This window comes from Equus caballus, chromosome 11 (genome assembly GCF_041296265.1).
Source record: "Equus caballus isolate H_3958 breed thoroughbred chromosome 11, TB-T2T, whole genome shotgun sequence".
NCBI classification, from domain to species: Eukaryota; Metazoa; Chordata; class Mammalia; order Perissodactyla; family Equidae; genus Equus; species Equus caballus.
The window spans coordinates 57,421,181-57,439,052 of NC_091694.1; the positions used below are offsets into that span (position 1 = coordinate 57,421,181).

General features: G+C 43.0%; 1 protein-coding gene across 5 annotated transcripts in view; it reads right to left on the reverse strand.

Moving 5' to 3' along the window:
* The window catches only part of TEKT3 (tektin 3), a 43,902-nt gene extending 34,623 nt beyond the window's left edge, over positions 1 to 9,279 (reverse strand). For 2 of the 5 annotated variants that reach the window (XM_070226589.1, XM_005597798.4), the window contains exon 1: positions 9,031 to 9,166. The gene's annotated coding sequence lies outside the window, so the exon portion shown is untranslated. Of the gene's footprint in view, positions 1 to 9,030 lie in introns of all 5 variants that reach the window. The other 3 variants (XM_001918384.5, XM_005597799.4, XM_070226588.1) reach the window with 3 other exon arrangements.
* Between the last annotated feature and the right edge of the window lie 8,593 nt (positions 9,280 to 17,872).

The following is a 17,872-nucleotide window of genomic DNA, read 5'->3' on the forward strand; positions in this document are numbered from 1 at the left end:
TTGACAACATGGATGAAATGAACAAAATTCTATACAGACACAAATAACCAGAACTGACTAAAGAAGAAATGGATAATCTGAATAGCCCTATAGTAATTAAATAAATTGAACCTATAGCTTAAAATGCTTCCTTAGAGAAAATTTCAAGCCCAGATGGCTTCACTAATGAACCCCACCAAACTCTTAAGGAAGAAATAATACGTCAGTTTTTAAAAGTCCATGGCTTGCTTTTGTGATATGACTTTTGTAATATTTAAATTATTCTCTAAATTCTAACTCAGTCACTTCCAAAGAGGGCATGACACATACTAAGATCCATTAACTGATGCTATAAATATGTCATATTTGCAAATAAACTGAACAAATTCTTTGGAAAAATGACTGAAAATAGCTGTGGAAAAATCTGTCCCATAAATCGTGCAATTATATTTTATTATACTTTTAGTCATAACCAGAAAGTGTTTTAAGAAGTGAGACATGCTACAAAAAGTCAAATACAGTGTTTGACTATGTTCATTTAATGTGAGGTCAATAGTTATTTACATAATGGAAAAGTGCTATAATCATCTTCTATAAATACTGACATGCTAAAAATATGATTAATCACACAGAGATTGTCAGTACTAGGAAGCTCTATTTCCAATCCAAAAGGTAGCCTCAAGTTGAAAAAACATATTTTATTAGCATATTAAGGCAAGACTTTAAAATCATAAACATTTTAAGGTATAAAAACCTATAGATCATTTTCTGCAGAAGACATGACAAGTACAGAGGTTACCGTGACTTGCTCCATGCCCTGCCTCCAATGAGTAGCAAGCACAGGCTTGAAATGACCTCATACAACCCCATTTAGTTTCTTTGGTCAGATCCATTTTATTACTTGCAGTTTCAATCTGAAGCAGAATAAAACATTGCCCCAATACATTAATAAATACCAGAATTAGAAAAACTGATATCAGGTTTTGATGTTTAAGTAATTTCTCTTTATGTATATATTAAGTAAGAATGCAGGAAAAGCTAAATAATATCTTTCTTCCAAGAGAAAGTTCGATAAGGAACTCTGTTCATTGATGGTGGAAGTATAAATTACTACACATTGGAGAGCTATGTGACAGCATCTGGTAAAGTTGAAAAAGGACATTCCCTATGACTCAGCAATTCAACTTTCTGATATTTACCTAGAGAAACTCAAGTATGTACATAATTAGAATGCATAAGAATATGTTTCTAATAATTTTTAAAAGGGAACTGCCTAAAAGTCCGTCAACAGGAGTATGCATATGTAACTTATGGTAAATTCCTACAAAAATGATCACACAAGAGTTTAAATGAACAACCTAGACCATATATAGCATGATATCATTAAACTTAAAACTTAAAAATAGTAAACTTAAAAAATAACACTATAGGAGTCATGTCAGTAACATGGCAGAGTGAACAGTTCCTTCTATCTCTCCCCCCTCGAACTACAACTAAATGGACATTCATTGATCAATGGAGGATACTCACACAGCCCCTCAGGATGCCTGAGAGACCTCCACTGCAATACATCGGAGAGTGGAAGGACTACCCCTGGGGAGGAGGTGGAGATAGGTGAGAACTCTGCGCCCCCGGACAGCCCAGTACCCATGAGCGACTGCTCTCCTGGTTAATGCGCTCATAGCACGGCTGCAGCCCCGAGGGTGGGCGTGCACCTCGGCGCAACTATGGAAACAGGTGACTGCAGCCCTGAGTCCCCCATGGTTGCGCTTTAGTCCAGTGGGAAAGCCCACAGTCCCACTGCAGCCCCAGGGAGTGTCTCGGGCTCAGACTCAGTGGGGAGGCCCCACCCACCAAGGACAAAGGCTAGTGCAACCTAGGTGCAGAGGCGGTGTAGCTGCAAGTCTGGGCAAACAGCCCCTTGGCTGCCTTAGACGCCCATAGCTCTGCTGTGGCCCCAAAAGGGCAAGTGAGACCCAGCAGGACTGTGGGAGCATGCAGTAACAACCCTGAGCCCCAGTGTGATCACTCCTTGGTCCAGTGGGAATGTCCACAGTCCTACCACAGCCCTGGGGAGTAACTTGGGCTCCGTCCCAATGGGGAGTTCCCACCCACCAAGTGCAAAGGCTGGTGCAACCTAGGAACAGATGGTGGTGTATCTGCAGCCTGGGCAAAAGTGCCCCCAGCTACTGCAAACGTCCACAGTATCACAGCAGCTCCAAAGAGGCAGTATGACTGACAGGACGGTGGGAGCAGGAGGCAGCAGCCCTGAACCCCTGTATGATCACTCCCTCAACCAGTGGGAGAGTCCACAATCCCACCACAGTCCCAGGGAGCACCACTGGCTCAAACCCAGTGGGGAGGCCCCACTCACCGAAAACAACAGCTGGTACAAACTAGGGCCAGATGGAGGCAGAGCTGCGAGTCTGGGCAAACAAGCTCCTGGCTGCCTTGAAAGCCCATAACACCACTGTGGTCCCTTAGGGGGCAGCACATCTAGGCAGGTCTGTGGGAGCAGGCAGCAGCAACCCAGAGCCCCTCTGTGATTGTTCCCATACTTGGTGGGAGATGCCACAGGGCCTCTGCGATCCCAAGGAGTTGCACAGATTCAGACAGGAAGAGCTAATGGGGATCCTGCTTGGTGCAGATTACACAGCTCCTGCCCCTCCCCCCAGTGGCAGCAAGTGGAAGCTGAAACCAAATTCTGTCTCTACACAAGGGCACAAATCCACACCATCAAGCAGTGTGAAAAAAATATATTAAATCTCCAGAACAGAAGGAAAATGAGAAGTACCCAGAAATCAGTCCTGAAGACACAGAAATCTATAACCTAAATGACAAAGAATTCAAAATAGCTATTATTATAAAACTCAACGAGTTAAAAGAGAATAGAGATAGACAACTGAATGAATTAAGGAGCTATGTCACAAAAGAGTGTGAAACTATAAAGAGGAGCCAATCAGAAATGTTGGAGATGAAAAACACAATGGAGAAGATAAAGAAAAATCTGGACTCCCTGAACAGTAGGGCTGACATTATGGAGGACAGAATTAGCAGTCTGGAGGACAGGAATATAGACATGCTTCAGACAGAGGAGGAGAGAGAACTAAAACTAAAAAGAAATGAAGAAACTCTCCAAGAAATATCCGACTCAATTAGGAAATGCAGCATAAGGATTATAGGTATCCCAGAGGGAGAAGAGAAGGAGAATGAAGCAGAAAGCTTGTTCAAAGAAATAATAGCTGAGAACTTCCCAAACCTGGGGAGGGAGCTGGAAATCTATGTGACAGAAGCCAATAGATCTCCAAATTTTATCAATGTAAAAAGACCAACCCCAAGGCATATAGTAGTGAAGCTTGCAAAAGTCAACGAAAAAGAGAAAATATGAAGGGCAGCAAGGCAGAAGAAAATAACCTACAAAGGAACCCCTATCAGGCTGTCAGAAGATTTCTCAGCAAAACCTTACAGGATAGGAGAGTGGAATGATAGTTTCAAAATTCTGAAAGACAGAAACTTTCAGCCATGAATACTCTATCCAGTGAAAATATCCTTCAACTATGATAGAGAAATAAAAACTTTCCCAGATAAACAAAAGTTAAAGGAGTTCATTGCCACAAGACTCCTCCCTACAAGAAATCCTCAGGAAGGCCCTCATACCTGGAAAAAAAAAAAAAAAGAAAAGAAAAAGGAAAGGGATTACAAAACCCTGAGCAAGGAGATAAGTAAATAGACAAAATCAGAAAATTGCAGCTCTCCATCAGAACAGGTTAGCAAATGCTTAAATATAATATTAAAGATAAATGGAAAGAAAAAACCAAGAATAAATATAATCTTGTCATTTTAACAACAAACTCACAATGCAAGATTAAATAAGATGTGACAATAACAACTTAGAAGGGGAAGAGGAGAGGAATGGAACTGGCTTAGTCTAAGGAAATAAGAAACCATCAGAAAATGGACTATGTAATCTATGAGATGTTTATACAAACCACATGGTAACCAGTAAACAAATAATTAGAACAGAGACACAAATTATAAATAAGGATAAAACTAAGAAAACTAGCATATAAAACCACCTAACTGAACTGGTAGTCTGAAATACATGGGACGAGAAACAAAGGAAATGCAGGAGAACAGGAAAACAAGCAATAAAATGTCAGCATAAGGCCCTCATATATGAATAATCCCTCTAAATATAAATGGATTGAATTCTCCAATCAAAAGACACAGAGTGGCAGGATGGATTAAAAAACAAGACCCAACAAGATGCTTCCTCCAGCAAACACATCTCAGCCCCAAAGACAAACACAGACTCAGAGTGAAGGGATGGAAGACGATACTCAAAGCTAATGGTGAACAAAATAAAGCAGGAGTCACCATACTTATATCAGACAAAGTAGACTTCAAGACAAAACAGGTAGAGAGAGACAAAGATAGGCAGTATATAATGATAAAAGGGACACTCCACCAAGAAGACATAACACTTATAAACATACATGCACCCCACACAGGAGCACCAAAGTACATAAAGCAACTATTAACAAACCTAAAAGGAGGCATTAACAACAATACAATAATAGTAGGGGACCTCACACCCCACTTACACCAATGGGTAGATCATCCAGACAGAAAGTCAACAAGGAAATTGTAGAATTAAATAGAAAACTAGACCAGATGGATTTAATAGACATATATAGAACAATCCATTGAAAAACAGCAGGTTACATGTTCTTCTCAAGTGCACATGGAACATTCTCCAGGATAGACCATATCTTGGGAAACAAAGCAAGCCTCAACAAATTTAAGATGATTGAAATAATATCAAGCATCTTGTCTGACAATAATGCTATGAAACTAGAAATCAGTGATAAGAAACAAGCTGGGAAAGGGGCAAAGATGTGGACATTAAACAACATGCTACTGAATGAACAATGGATCATTGAAGAAATCAAAGGAGAAATTGAATATTATCTGGAGACAAATGAAAATGAAAACACACAATACCAATTCATTTGGGATGCAGCAAAAGCAGTCCTACAAGGGAAATTCATTGCAATACAGGCTCACCTCAACAAACAAGAAAAATCTCAAATAAGCAATCTCAAACTACACCTAACAGAATTATAAAAAGAGGAACAAACAAAGCCCAAACTTGGTAGAAGGAGGGAAATAATAAAAATCACAGCAGAAATAAATGAAATTGAAACAAAAAAGACAGTAAAAAGGATCAATGAAACAAAAAGCTGTTTCTTCGAGAAAATAAACAAAATTGACAAACTCTTAGCCAGGCTCACTAAGAAAAAAAGAGAGAAGACTCAAGTAAACAACAATAGAAATGAAAGAGGAGAAATTACAACAGATACCACAGAAATACAAAAGATTATAAGAGAATACTATGAAAAACTATAACAAATTGGACAACCTGGAGGAAATGGATAAATTCATAGACTCTTACAACCTCCCCAAATTGAATCAAGAAGAAATAGAGAATCTGAATAGACCAATCACAAGTAAAGAGATTGAAACAGTAATCAAAAACCTCCTCAAAAATAAAAGTCCAGGACCAGACAGCTTCTCTGGAGAATTCTACCAAACATTCAAAGAAGATTTAATACCTATCCTTCTCAAACTATTCCAGAAAACTGAGGAAGATGGAGCACTTCCTAACACATTCTATGAGGCCAACATCACTCTGATACGAAAGCCAGACAAGGAGAACACAATGAAGAAAAATTACAGGCCAATATCGCTGATGAACATAGATGAAAAATCCTCAACAAAATATTGGCAAACTGAATACAGCAATACATTAAAAAGATCATACATCATGATCAAGTGAGATTCATACCAGGGACACAGGGATGGTTCAACATCCACAAATCAATCAATGTGATACACCACATTAACAAAATGAGGAACAAAAACCACATGATCATCTCAATAGACACAGAGAAAGCATTTGACAAGATCCAACATCCATTTATGATAAAAATGTTCAATAAAATGGGTATAGAAGGAAAGTACCTCAACATAATAAAGGCCATATATGACAAACCCACAGCAAACATCATACTCACTGAAAGCCATACGTCTGAGAACAGGAACAAGACAAGGGTGTCCACTTTCACCACTCTTATTCAACATAGTACTGGAGGTGTTGGCCAGAGCAATTCGGCAGGAAAAAGAAATAAAAGGAATCCACATAGGCAATGAAGAAGTGAAACTCTCACTGTTTGCAGAGGACATGATTCTACATATAGAAAACTCTAAAAAATCCATCAGAAAGCTATTAGAAATAATGAACAACTACAGCAAAGTTGCAGGGTACAAAATCAACTTACAAAACTCAGCCACATTTCTATACTCTAATAACAAACTAACAGAAAGAGAACTCAAGAACACAATCCCATTCACAATTCGACCAAAAAGAATAAAATACTTTGGAATAAATTTAACCAAGGAAGTGAAAGACTTATACAACGAAAACTACGAGATTTTACTGAAAGAAAGTGATGATGACATAAAGAAATGGAAAGACATTCCATGCACATGGATTGGAAGAATAAACATAGTTAAAATGTCCATACTATCCAAAGCAATCTACAGATTCAATGCAATCCCAATCAGAGTTCCAATGACATTCTTCACGGAAATAGAACAAAGAATCCTACAATTCACATAGGGCAACAAAAGACCCCTAATAGCTAAAGCAGTCCTGAGAAAAAAGAACAAAGCTGGAGGCATCACAATCCCTGACTTCAAAATATACTACAAAGCTATAGTAATCAAAGCAGCATGGTACTGGCACAAAAACAGGCACACAGATCAATGGAACAGAACCGAAAGCCCAGAAATTAAACAGCACATCTACAGACGGCTAATCTTCAGCAAAGGAGCTGAGAACATACAATGGAGAAAAGGAAAGTCTCTTCAATAAATGGTGTTGGGAAAACTGGACAGCCACATGCGAAAGAATAAAAGTAGACCATTCTCTTACGACATTCACAAAAATAAACTCAAAATGGATCAAAGACTTGAAGATAAGACTTGAAACCATAAAACTTCTAGAAGAAATATAGGCAGTACACTGTGTGACATCAGTCTTAAAAGGATCTGTGTGGACACCATGTCTTGTTGGACAAGGGAAACAAAAGAAAAAATTAACAAGTGGGACTTCATCAGACTAAAGAACTTCTACAAGGCAAAGGAAACCATGATGAAACCAAAAAGACAACCCATCAACTGGGAGAAAATATTTGCAAATCATATATCTGACAAAGGGGTAATGTCAATAATATATAGAGAACTCACACAACTCAACAACAAAAACTCAAACAACCCAATCAAAACAATGGGCAGAGGATATGAACAGACATTTCTCCAAAGAAGATATGCAGATGGCTAATAGGCACATGAAAAGATGCTCAACATCAGTGATCATCAAGAAAATGCAAGTCAAAGCTACACTAATATATCACCTTACACCATTAGAATGGCTATAATAACCAAGACAAAAAGTAGCAAATGTTGGAGAGAATGTGGAGAAAAAGGAATGCTCATACACTGCTGGTAGGAATGCAAACTGGTGCAGCCACTATGGACAGTATGGAGATTTCTCAAAAAACTAAAAATAAAAATACATATGACCCAGCTATCCCACCACTGGGTATCTATCCAAAGAACTTGAAATCAACAATTCAAAGAGACTTAGGCACCCCTATGTTCATTGCAGCATTATTCACAATAGCCAAGATGTGGAAGTAACCCAAGTTCCATCAATTAACGATTGGATAAAGAAGATATGGTATATATGTACAATGGAATGCTACTCAGCCATAGAAAGTGACAAAATCATCCCATTCTCAACAACATGGATGGACCTTGAGGGTATTATGTTAAGCAAAATAAGCCAGAAAGAGAAAGGCAAACACTGTATTATTTCACTCATATGTGGAAGATAAACAAACACGTGGACAAAGGGAACTATTTAATGGTTACCTGGGGAAGGGCGGTGAGGGGTGGGCACAAAGGGTGAAAGGGGGCACCCATAAGGTTACTGACAAATAATCATCTACAATTGAAATTTCACAATATTGTAAACTATCATAACCTCAATATAAAAAAAAACACTATATAAATTCATAACTAGTGAAATATAAAAATGCAGAGTATAGGTAAACACTAAATTCTGGTAGGTGAGGCAGGAGAGAGGGGAACGGGATTCCCAAGGGTACATAGGAGGCCTCATTCCTGCCCAAAACACCTGTTTTGTTTTTTTAAGTGAGGTGTGGGTACATGGATGCTTGAACACTCTACTTATTGTGTGCAATATTTCCTTTTAAGAAAGAAAAAAGTGGAATATTTTATCAGATATCTCAAAACACTCTGCCTATTATTAAAACTATTTACTTGCTTTTTTCACAATGACTAAAGGAATAATTTTATCCATTTCTAAAATGTCTATTTCTCTACACCACCACAAGCATCCAGGGAGAAAACATACAAGGCTTGGTCTATTGTCAAAATACAAGTGAGAGCTTCACACGGAGAGCTAAACAGAAAGGGCCGCGGGCAGCGAGAGGACACCTGTCTTGATCTGAATTCAGGACCTCTCTCTGAACAGCCAGGTGACTGTACAGCCCTCCCCTTGGCTGCACTTGGAAAACCCGGCCAATGAAGCAAGGAGAACAAGGTACAGTGTTTGAGGACCAAGCACAGCAGTGCTAACAGGTATAAGAAATACGTGTTAGCAGCAGATCGGGGATTCGGACGCCCCTTCCCTGGTTCCGCATTTAGAAATAACTTCCCAATCCTTTAAAGGCATCAGAAAGATAAGTTATGAAGACATGGAGTTGGGGACCGGGTAGGGGGTGCCTGTGGGTTTGCATGCTTTTTATTTGGGGGGCAGAAGTAGAGAAGAGATCTGGGGGAGGAATCTCAGGGTTTTCACCTCACCCAGACTTCTGAGGTCAGACGTTGGAGCCCTGATTGGGAAAGGGGACCTTGGCGGGGTCGTCCCAGAGGCAGGCAGGAGCCCACGAGACCACTCACCTGCCAGCGGATGCCAGGCAAGGGGCGGGGAAGGGGCGGCGAGCCGGAAGGGTCCCAGCCCCTCCGCCGACCGCCCGCTGAGCCTCAGACCCGCAGGTCGGGCCCTGGCCCCGCCTTGCCCACCTGTGACGTCAGCGCCCGCGGACCACTCAACGGCCGCCCCTGCGGCCTCGCAGGGAGCCGATTGGCTGATGAGAGGAGAGGCCGGCGGGAGCCGGAGGAGCCGAGGGAACCGCTGGGGAGGCGGTTGCCATGGACGCTCTCGCGCTTAGTAACCAAGCTTCCCCGGAGACGCGCCGGTCCGCGAGGTGAAGGAGAAGCTGAAGGGCCAGTGGAGGCCGCGGTGATTCCCCCCGCCTCTCCTGAGGCACCTGATTCGGAGCCCCTCCAGCTGCCAAGAGCTTGGAAACCCGTCTAGATGCAGCAGGGCTGTCTGGGGCTTTACCGCCTGTCCTGGGATGCTGACAGCCCCCCAGTTACGCCTGTCTTCAGTTCAGCAGAGCTTCTCCCTTGATGAGATTATCTAGTGATCTTCCCCTTTCCTCTCACTAAGGCAAAGACTGGGGGCTTTCCCTCTCTCTCTTTAGCAAGCATTTCTGTAAACAGTGTCCCTTACTATTTTGTCTGGGCCCTGGGCCACATGTCTTATGTACTTCACTATTCATCCAGGCAACCTCCTTACAACCCTGTAGTAGGAGTTTACATTTTACATGAAGAAACTGAAGCTTGGAGAAGTCAACTGATTTAAGCAAGGTCACCTAGGTACTAAACTCAGATCTGTCAAACTTCAAGACTCTCTTTCCACAAGGCAGCAGTCCAAATGTGGGGCAGCAGGAGAACTCACGGGGTACTATTAAAGCTAAAGAAAATGAAGCCTTCAGTTAATCATTCCTGATTTGTCTGGAAACCCCTGCGTGCCACTCCACCAAAAGGTGATGCTGGGGGACACCTGCCAGGATAAGGCAGTCTGGCCAGCCCCTGACAGACCTCAGCCAAGTGACTCCAGGTTGGGGGCCTCAGCTTCGCCAATTCAGAAACTTGATTCTGTCTGTTTTCAGGGCTTGTTAGAGGCTAACTCAGGCTAACCGAACTCCTAGGAACCTAGAGTAGAAAAGTTGGAATGCCATCACAAGGGTTTACATTATGCAACATGGCACTTGTGAAAATGGAGACAAGCCCAGAATACTTTCCCCAAGTAGGAAAACTACACACAACACCTGATGATCAGAAGTACTCAGTAGCCTAACCACAGGATTGGACCAGCCACGTCTAGGCTCCAAGACCACAGGCCAGGGTGCTGCCAACCTTGACCTTTTGTCTTCCTATGTTTCCTATCAGCAACTCTTTCTATTTCCAGCCTAAAAACATTTCATCCTGAGCTACCTTTTTTTATTACTTTTTCTCATACATAGTGTGTTACATTTTGTATTAATTCTCAGAGCTCCGGGTGGGCCTTGCTGATACCTGCAGGCTGCAGACACAGTGAATGCCACCATGGGTCCAAAAGGTTGCCTGCCAGAAGGCCTGCCATGGTCCCAAAACAGCTTTAGTTGCTTTCAAACTCCTTACAACTGACACACAATCTTTGTGCCTTGCACATGTCAAAATGCCTAATCTCATTGCACTTAGCAATATCAAATTCATTAAATGTCTGATTTAAAAATAAGCAGGTGAAATTACAGCAGAAGTTGGTGTTTTGAGTGAAAAATTGAGTCAGTGAAGTTTTAAAACCTTCTTACTAAAATGTCAGGTTACATTGGCCAACTCTGGTCTCCACAGAAAGAACTGACGGATTTAAAAAAATAATTTAGATGCCTCCTCTAAAAAAATTTTGTTCCATGATCATCAAGTCTGTGGCAGAATTAAGAGGTTGTCTCAACTTTCAGCTTTCTTCTTCAGTGGAGCCCTCCTACAGCGCTTATTTACCTGTTTACAAAGATACAGCAAAACAACCTGCATTCAGCTAATTCAACCTCACTTTTCTCAGCAGCTCCGTAAGTCCTGGGACACGTCCGTTTCTGTCATCTCTCTATCTGCAGTACGTGGCTTGGTACCTGTCACCAAGGAGGTGCTCAGTCAATATTTGTTGAGTAAAAGAATGAGTGTGTGATGACTAGTGGGACAGGAGATCATCAAAGGTACGGAAGTAGAAAAGCAATAAAGCAGACTTTGCTTGGTTTTTTTTTGTTGTTGTTGTTGTTTTTTTGCCGATACTTCCCCATCAGAAACCAAGTATGGTCCTATCTATCACCACCCCTTGACTCCCATTCTCTGTTTCCATCCTCATGATGACTCATGCCCACAGCCTGCCGCCTCTATCCCTCCTCCCAAACTAAGCTGTGCTACCGTTTTAGCATATGCCACTCACTACACGTCAGTGCCATTCACGCTCCATCTAAGCTTTGATGCTACTCTTCAGAAATCTGTTCACCCAGCTTTGTGCATCTCCCTACTTCACAAAGGACCATCTCTTCTAAAACTCCCATTTCATGCCTAGTCACCCAAGACTCCTGGTGAGTGGAAAGCGTAGCTCCAACTATATGAAAGCCAAGTCATCACCCATGCCTGTGTCTGCCCCTCCTGACCTTACTACCCCCTTCTCTTCTCTTACTCATGCCCTCATCCTTAGAAAAAGATTTTCTTGTTAGTGCTCACTCAGAACCTTGTTGCATCCTGCCATCCAGATATCGAAATATTTTCTCCACTCTCCAGCATCTTCCACTTCTCTTCCTCTCCAGGTACCGTCCCTTCCATCTTCCAGCATACCCCAACCATTGCTGTTATTGAATTAAGCCATTAGGCTTCCCTGCTTCTTCAAGTTATTGACCTATTTCCTTTCCCTGTCAAATCCCTAAATAAATGGTATATGCCCATGGCCTCTCCGTGGATTTCTGCCTAATCTCATGACTACCTCTGTGCCCCAGGAGTCAAGTTCCGTGTCTAAGTTGTTAACTCCTGCATCTCCATCTCTGACCCAGTGCTCCAGCCTGGTTTGACAAACTGCGTCTGGGACAGCCTATTGCCACCACCCTCCACTATGTCTCTCCTAGATCATAAGCTCCTTGGGCTCAACAAATGTCTCATCCATACAAATTATGTCGCATAATGTTTAGCAAGTCTCCTTACGTGTGTGAGGGACCCAGTGTTCAAAGCGAAACACAAAGAGGAAGCCCTCTTGTCCCTCTGCTTCACCATCCCCAGTGATGATAAGATCACAGGCTAGAAATCTCTCGTTCTTTCATTCAACTATTGCTTGTTGAGTGCCTGCTCCTGTGTGCCAGGCATGGGGGAGAAGAACACAAATAACACACTGTCCCTGCCCTCAAGGAGCTCCCAAGCTCGGAAAGGCAGGAAAGTGAGTGCAGCCAACCGTTCCGGGTGCTGCCGCGGACATCCATCGTCCAGGGCACAGTGAGCACATCGTGGAACCAACTCTTCTTTGCTACAGGGAAAGTGAAAACTGAATAAGAAAGAGCATTCCAGGAGGCAGCAGAAGCAAAGGCCCAGAGTGGGGCTGGCGGGGACGACAGGCTGGCCCCTTCACTGCTCTGCCCCGGTGCAGACGTTGTGCCTCTCCCTGTGCAATGGTCTGTGTCGTTCATCACACTCCTCGTGCTCTCTCCCCTCCTTGCCACCTGCCCAAAAGCTGGCCTGCCTTCTCTTTCCAGAAGCTCTCTGACTCCTCTACCTCTTACCTTTCGTCCATCTGACCACAAGTTATACTGAATATCCCAAGTTTGGCTTTAGGTTTCCTGGGTGCAGCCTTGGCTCTCCAAGTCCATGGTGCGTTCCCTGACAGTAGGGAGGTGTGTCAATCTTCTTATGAATGTTCTACAGCGAAGAGCACAGCGTTGGGTCTGCTCTTCCACCAGAGTTCCCTTTCTCTGTAAATAGAACCACTAGCAGCTCAGACAGAAACTTTGGAGTCCTCATTAATGCGCCCTCTCCCTCATCCATACCTCTAGTGCGTCACCAACTCCTGCCAACTCTGTCTCCAAAAAAGATAACTTAAATATGTCCCTTTTGGGGCCAGCCTGGTGGCTCAGCAGTTAAGTTCACATGTTCCACTTCGGTGGTCCACAGTTTACCAGTTAGGATCCTGGGTGCGGACATGGCACCGCTTGGCAATAGCCATGCTGTGGTAGGCATCCCACGTATAAAATAGAGGAAGATGGCCACGGATGTTATCTCAGGGCCAGTCTTCCTCAGCAAAAAAGAGGAGGATTGGTGGCAGATGTTAGCTCAGGGCTAATCTTCCTCAAAAAAAAAGTCCCTTTCTCTTAGTCTCCAATATCATTATCCTAGTTGAAGCTACCACACCTCCTACCTGGATTATGGGAATAACCCTCTAGCTTGGATTCTAGTTTCTGATCTTGCTCCACTACAGCAGCCAAAGTGATCTTTTAAAAACAATGCCACAACTTTCCACTGTATGTAAAATAACACCCATGCTCCTTGACACGACCAGTACCCCGAATGACTGCATTCTTCCCAGTCCCCTGACCTCGTCCCATGCCTCTCTCTTCCTCACTTGCTCTATGCTAGCCACACTGGCCTTTGTTTGGGTTTTTTCATGTTCTATGCTGTTTAACCACCTCGGGGCTTTTGCACGTGCTTTTCCCTCTGCCTGGACCACTTTTATCCCCTCAAATCACTTCCCTAGAGAGGTCACCTAGACTCAATTGGATCCCCTTGCTGTACTCCCCCAGCTCCTTTCCCTCATGGCATTTATCACAGTTTCCAGTTATTTGTTTATTTGTGTGGTTATTTAATTAATATCTGAGTTCCCTTCCAGAATATAATTGCCAGGAGGGTAGGAACCAGGTCTGTTTTGCTCACCACGGAGTGCTCAGCAGTTAACCTGCTGCCAGCACCGAGGAGATTATATTATATCCATGCCTCTGACGAGGTATGTTCTGCCTCCCACAACTTCCAAAGGGTGAATGAAACCTTCCCCAAGGCTGAGCTCACAGACTGTTTCTGGTTCCAAACCACAACGCGATTGACGAGAGAAAACCCCCTGGCATCTACACAGCCACTCCAACACTCAAAAAACCCAAGGTCCTGACAGTAGCCCCACATACGTTTATTTGATGGACTTGTTACATGTCTGGTCCTCTGCCAAGTGCTATAGCAGGGACGAAAGTAGGAGTCCTGGCCCCAGCGGCAGAACAAGAGGATCCACCGAACTGCTGCTGAAGAGACACGGGATCTGCCTTCACTCAAAAATATGGAGTGAACCTCACCATTCTCCTGCTCAGAAAGCTTTGCCGGTTCCTCAGTTTAGAAAACGAGACCTAAACACCTCAGGTCAGCATCCAAGGCCCTCCGTGACCCAGCCTAGCTTTCCAACCCTCCCTCCCTACTCCGCGATCCCAAAGCCAGGGAAACACACAACCCTGCTCCAGCCTCCCAGCCTCCGAGTGGGCCCCAAGGACGTCCCGGAATTTTTCGGCATCTGTGATTTACTCAGACTGTTCCCTCAACCTGGAGTTCTCGTCCTCCCCACCTTTGCCAGTGAAAATGCTACTCATTCTTTCACATCAAGGGCAAATGCTACCTCCAAAACATTATTGCTTTTGCTTGTCAAAATTAATTTATCTTGGGGCTGGCCCCGTGGCCGAGTGGTTAAGTTCGCGCGCTCCGCTGCAGGCGGCCCAGTGTTTCGTTGGTTCAAATCCTGGGCACGGACATGGCACTGCTCATCAGACCACGCTGAGGTAGCGTCCCACATGCCACAACTAGAAGGACCCACAACGAAGAATATACAACTATGCACTGGGGGGCTTTGGAGAGAAAAAGGAAAGAATAAAATATTTTTAAAAAAATTTAATTTATCTTGTCATGTGTTTGTATAGCACACATAGCATAACCCATTTGATGCTATACTTATTTACTGATGTTTCAGTGTCACAATGTAGACTATAAACTCCTTGTATCTGCACACACACACACACACACACACTACTATTGCACTACCATAGTACAGATCATGATTAATATTTAAGGAACCCTCACTCTGTGCTGTATACCATATATTGTGCTACGGCTTTACATACATCATCTCATTTATTGCTCCTAATGGCAGCATGGGATAGACTATTATTATTTCCATTTTCTGGGTGAGGTGATAGAAGTTTAGAGAGGTCAGATAGCTTGCCCAACGCCACACAAACAGGAGGAAGAGCCATGCTTTGAATCCAGGTCTATATGGCTTTCATTTCCATGCTCTTCACCTCTGTACTATAAACAACTAAACCTGAAAGAAGTCATATATCAGAAACACAGTACCAACCATGAAGCAGCAGCTTTGAATGATTACCGTGCCATGCGCTGCCCTTTACACCTGTAAAGTCCTTCAACTCAGCAACACCCATGTGAGGAAGGTACTACTGCCCCAGCGCACATCAATACACGCTGATGACCTGCTGGCGAGACAAGGGTCTCAGCCCGATGACAGCAGGTACAGCAGGCACTGGGACAGAGGTCCCCTGTTGGGAGTTCTTAAAGTCAACTTTTTAGGGATAACATGTTAATAAGACAGTCCAAATGATTTAGACACCCTCTAGAAAGGAGACTGAGTGGGCCACAGAGCAGGGTACGATGGGTGCTCCAAGAGACTTTAAACACAACCTCCTCAAGGTTCTGGGATTCGTGTCCTTGAAGAAGATGTTTGCTGTCAGCACAGAGTCCAATGGAACCACAAGAGCATGGGCCTAGATAGCTGACAGTGGCCCCCAGCTACCACGTGGGATCCTTTAAAGATGTGCAAGAGCATAGGATAGTGGACGAGCTTCCGCTCATCTTGGATGGCAGAGCAGGAAACAATGAGTGGGAAGCTTGTCCACTGTAAGTGTGGGTGAGAAAGTAAACAGGGAGCCCCACTGCAGCTTCCACCACAGAAGGGGCAGCTCCTGGAGGCTGAGATGGAGCCAGAGACTTCCCTTTCTCAGCTCTTTAGCATGGGAAAAAGAAGATTCTTATTGCATAGATAGCTGTTTCCCAAAGTGTGTTCCCTGGACTGTTAAAGAAGCCATTTCATTAATCAATCAATCATAATTCTATAATCAAACAGATTTGTGAATTTCTGGCACAAAGAGAGTTAAGCAGGTTTCTTTAACACAGGAATTCTCAGTCTTAAATGTGCCAGTTTGTATTTTCCCACAGGATTCTAACCACAGAGTTTTTAAAACTGAGAACACTTTTTAACATCTCCAAGGGAGACTAATGTTCCTCGAAACACGGTTTGGGAAACCCTGGTTTAGAAGTAAATGTGTCCTTAAAATATGTGTCAGTGAGAGAAAGAAAAATTTGTGTCCATGTCTGGCTGATTACAGACATACTCCAAAGCCGTATAGAAATAACGGATTTATCTGTGTATTCAATAAAAGATTCTAACCCAGTTGTGAGTTGATGACAGTTCCTCCTCTAAGCCTCTTGCCTAGGAGTGGGAGTGGAGAGGGTGCTGTGTTGAAGAGAGGCTCATGGAAAAATAAAGGAAAAAGGAGAAAAAGAGAGAGGAAGAGAGGTGAAAGAGGTATATAGGGGTGTGAGTGTATTGGAGTGAGAGGAAATGTTTAGGAAAAGGAACTAGAAAATATTGCCTTTTTAGCCAGCTGTCTCTAATCTGCTTGCTCCTTCTAAATTCTCTCAATTCTGTAATTCCCTTTTTATAGCTATTTACATAGGGAAATCGGAAACATTTGCATTGTCAAAGGTGGGAGAGATAATAGAAATGTTTTCAGTCTAAATTTTAGAACAATGTAAGTTGTTGAAATGTATTCTTTATCATTATTCTTGGAAATTACTTAGAAACAGATTCTTGACATTTTAATCAAATTTGCACCATCTATATCAGCGGTATTCTTCTCCTTGAGTGATGTTTGAGAATCAGTACTTTTGGAAGCAGCAATGTCCGTCTATGAACTGGATATGGGATCCAAATGGGCTTAATGTACAGAATATAACACTACACTTACAGAAAAGTACTTCACGGAGGACTGATTCACACTTAATTGAGCATGTGATGCACTCAGTGAGAATTTTATCATTTACAATGGTAAGATGATAGCAGCTGTCACTGTTATGTTTTGCTTATGTATCTAAGCGATTTATAGGGGTGTGTATCACAGTCAGCTTTTTTCGTTGAATAGACTTCTTCATAGCATGAAATTACAGGCCACACCTTATTGGGAGTATTTCCAAAGAGCCAAGGTACATAGACTCAGTCAAGTTTAGATACCGTCTTCCAGCTCTCCTGGTTAGCAAGGGAGAAGCTGTGATTCTAGAGGCTAAATGACATGCCCACGGTCCCGTTTTTTTATGTGGTCTCCTGATCAAGTGGAAATGATGGGCTCCCACAGGGTTCTCTTTCCTTATGCTTCCATCAGAGCCGTTATCTCACTGTCGTATGTTTTCACATATACTCTCCCCCATTAGACTGTGAGCCCTACAAGGGCAGGGACAGCATTTGTCCAGCCTTAGTCACAAGAACCACTTTTGAAACACTTGCCCTGCACCAGCTTCATACGTAGCATCTATGACTCTTGCAATAACACCATAAGTTTGATAATATGATTCCCCTGTCACAAGGACTCACAGGCTGACTTGACCAGGGTCACATCAACCAGGAGATTAGAATTGGAGTCCAACCTAGGTCTGTCTGACCCCAAAGCCCATGGTCTTTCCCCTACATCAAACGGCTATACATTCTTCTTATATATTCTCCTTTTTATCCTTACTACCTACCATTGAGCTTAGGCTATGGTGTACTCCTAGTACAGATTTGTTGAATGAGCGAATGAATGAGCACTTGGAGAAAGAAGGACCAGTTTCCCTCCCT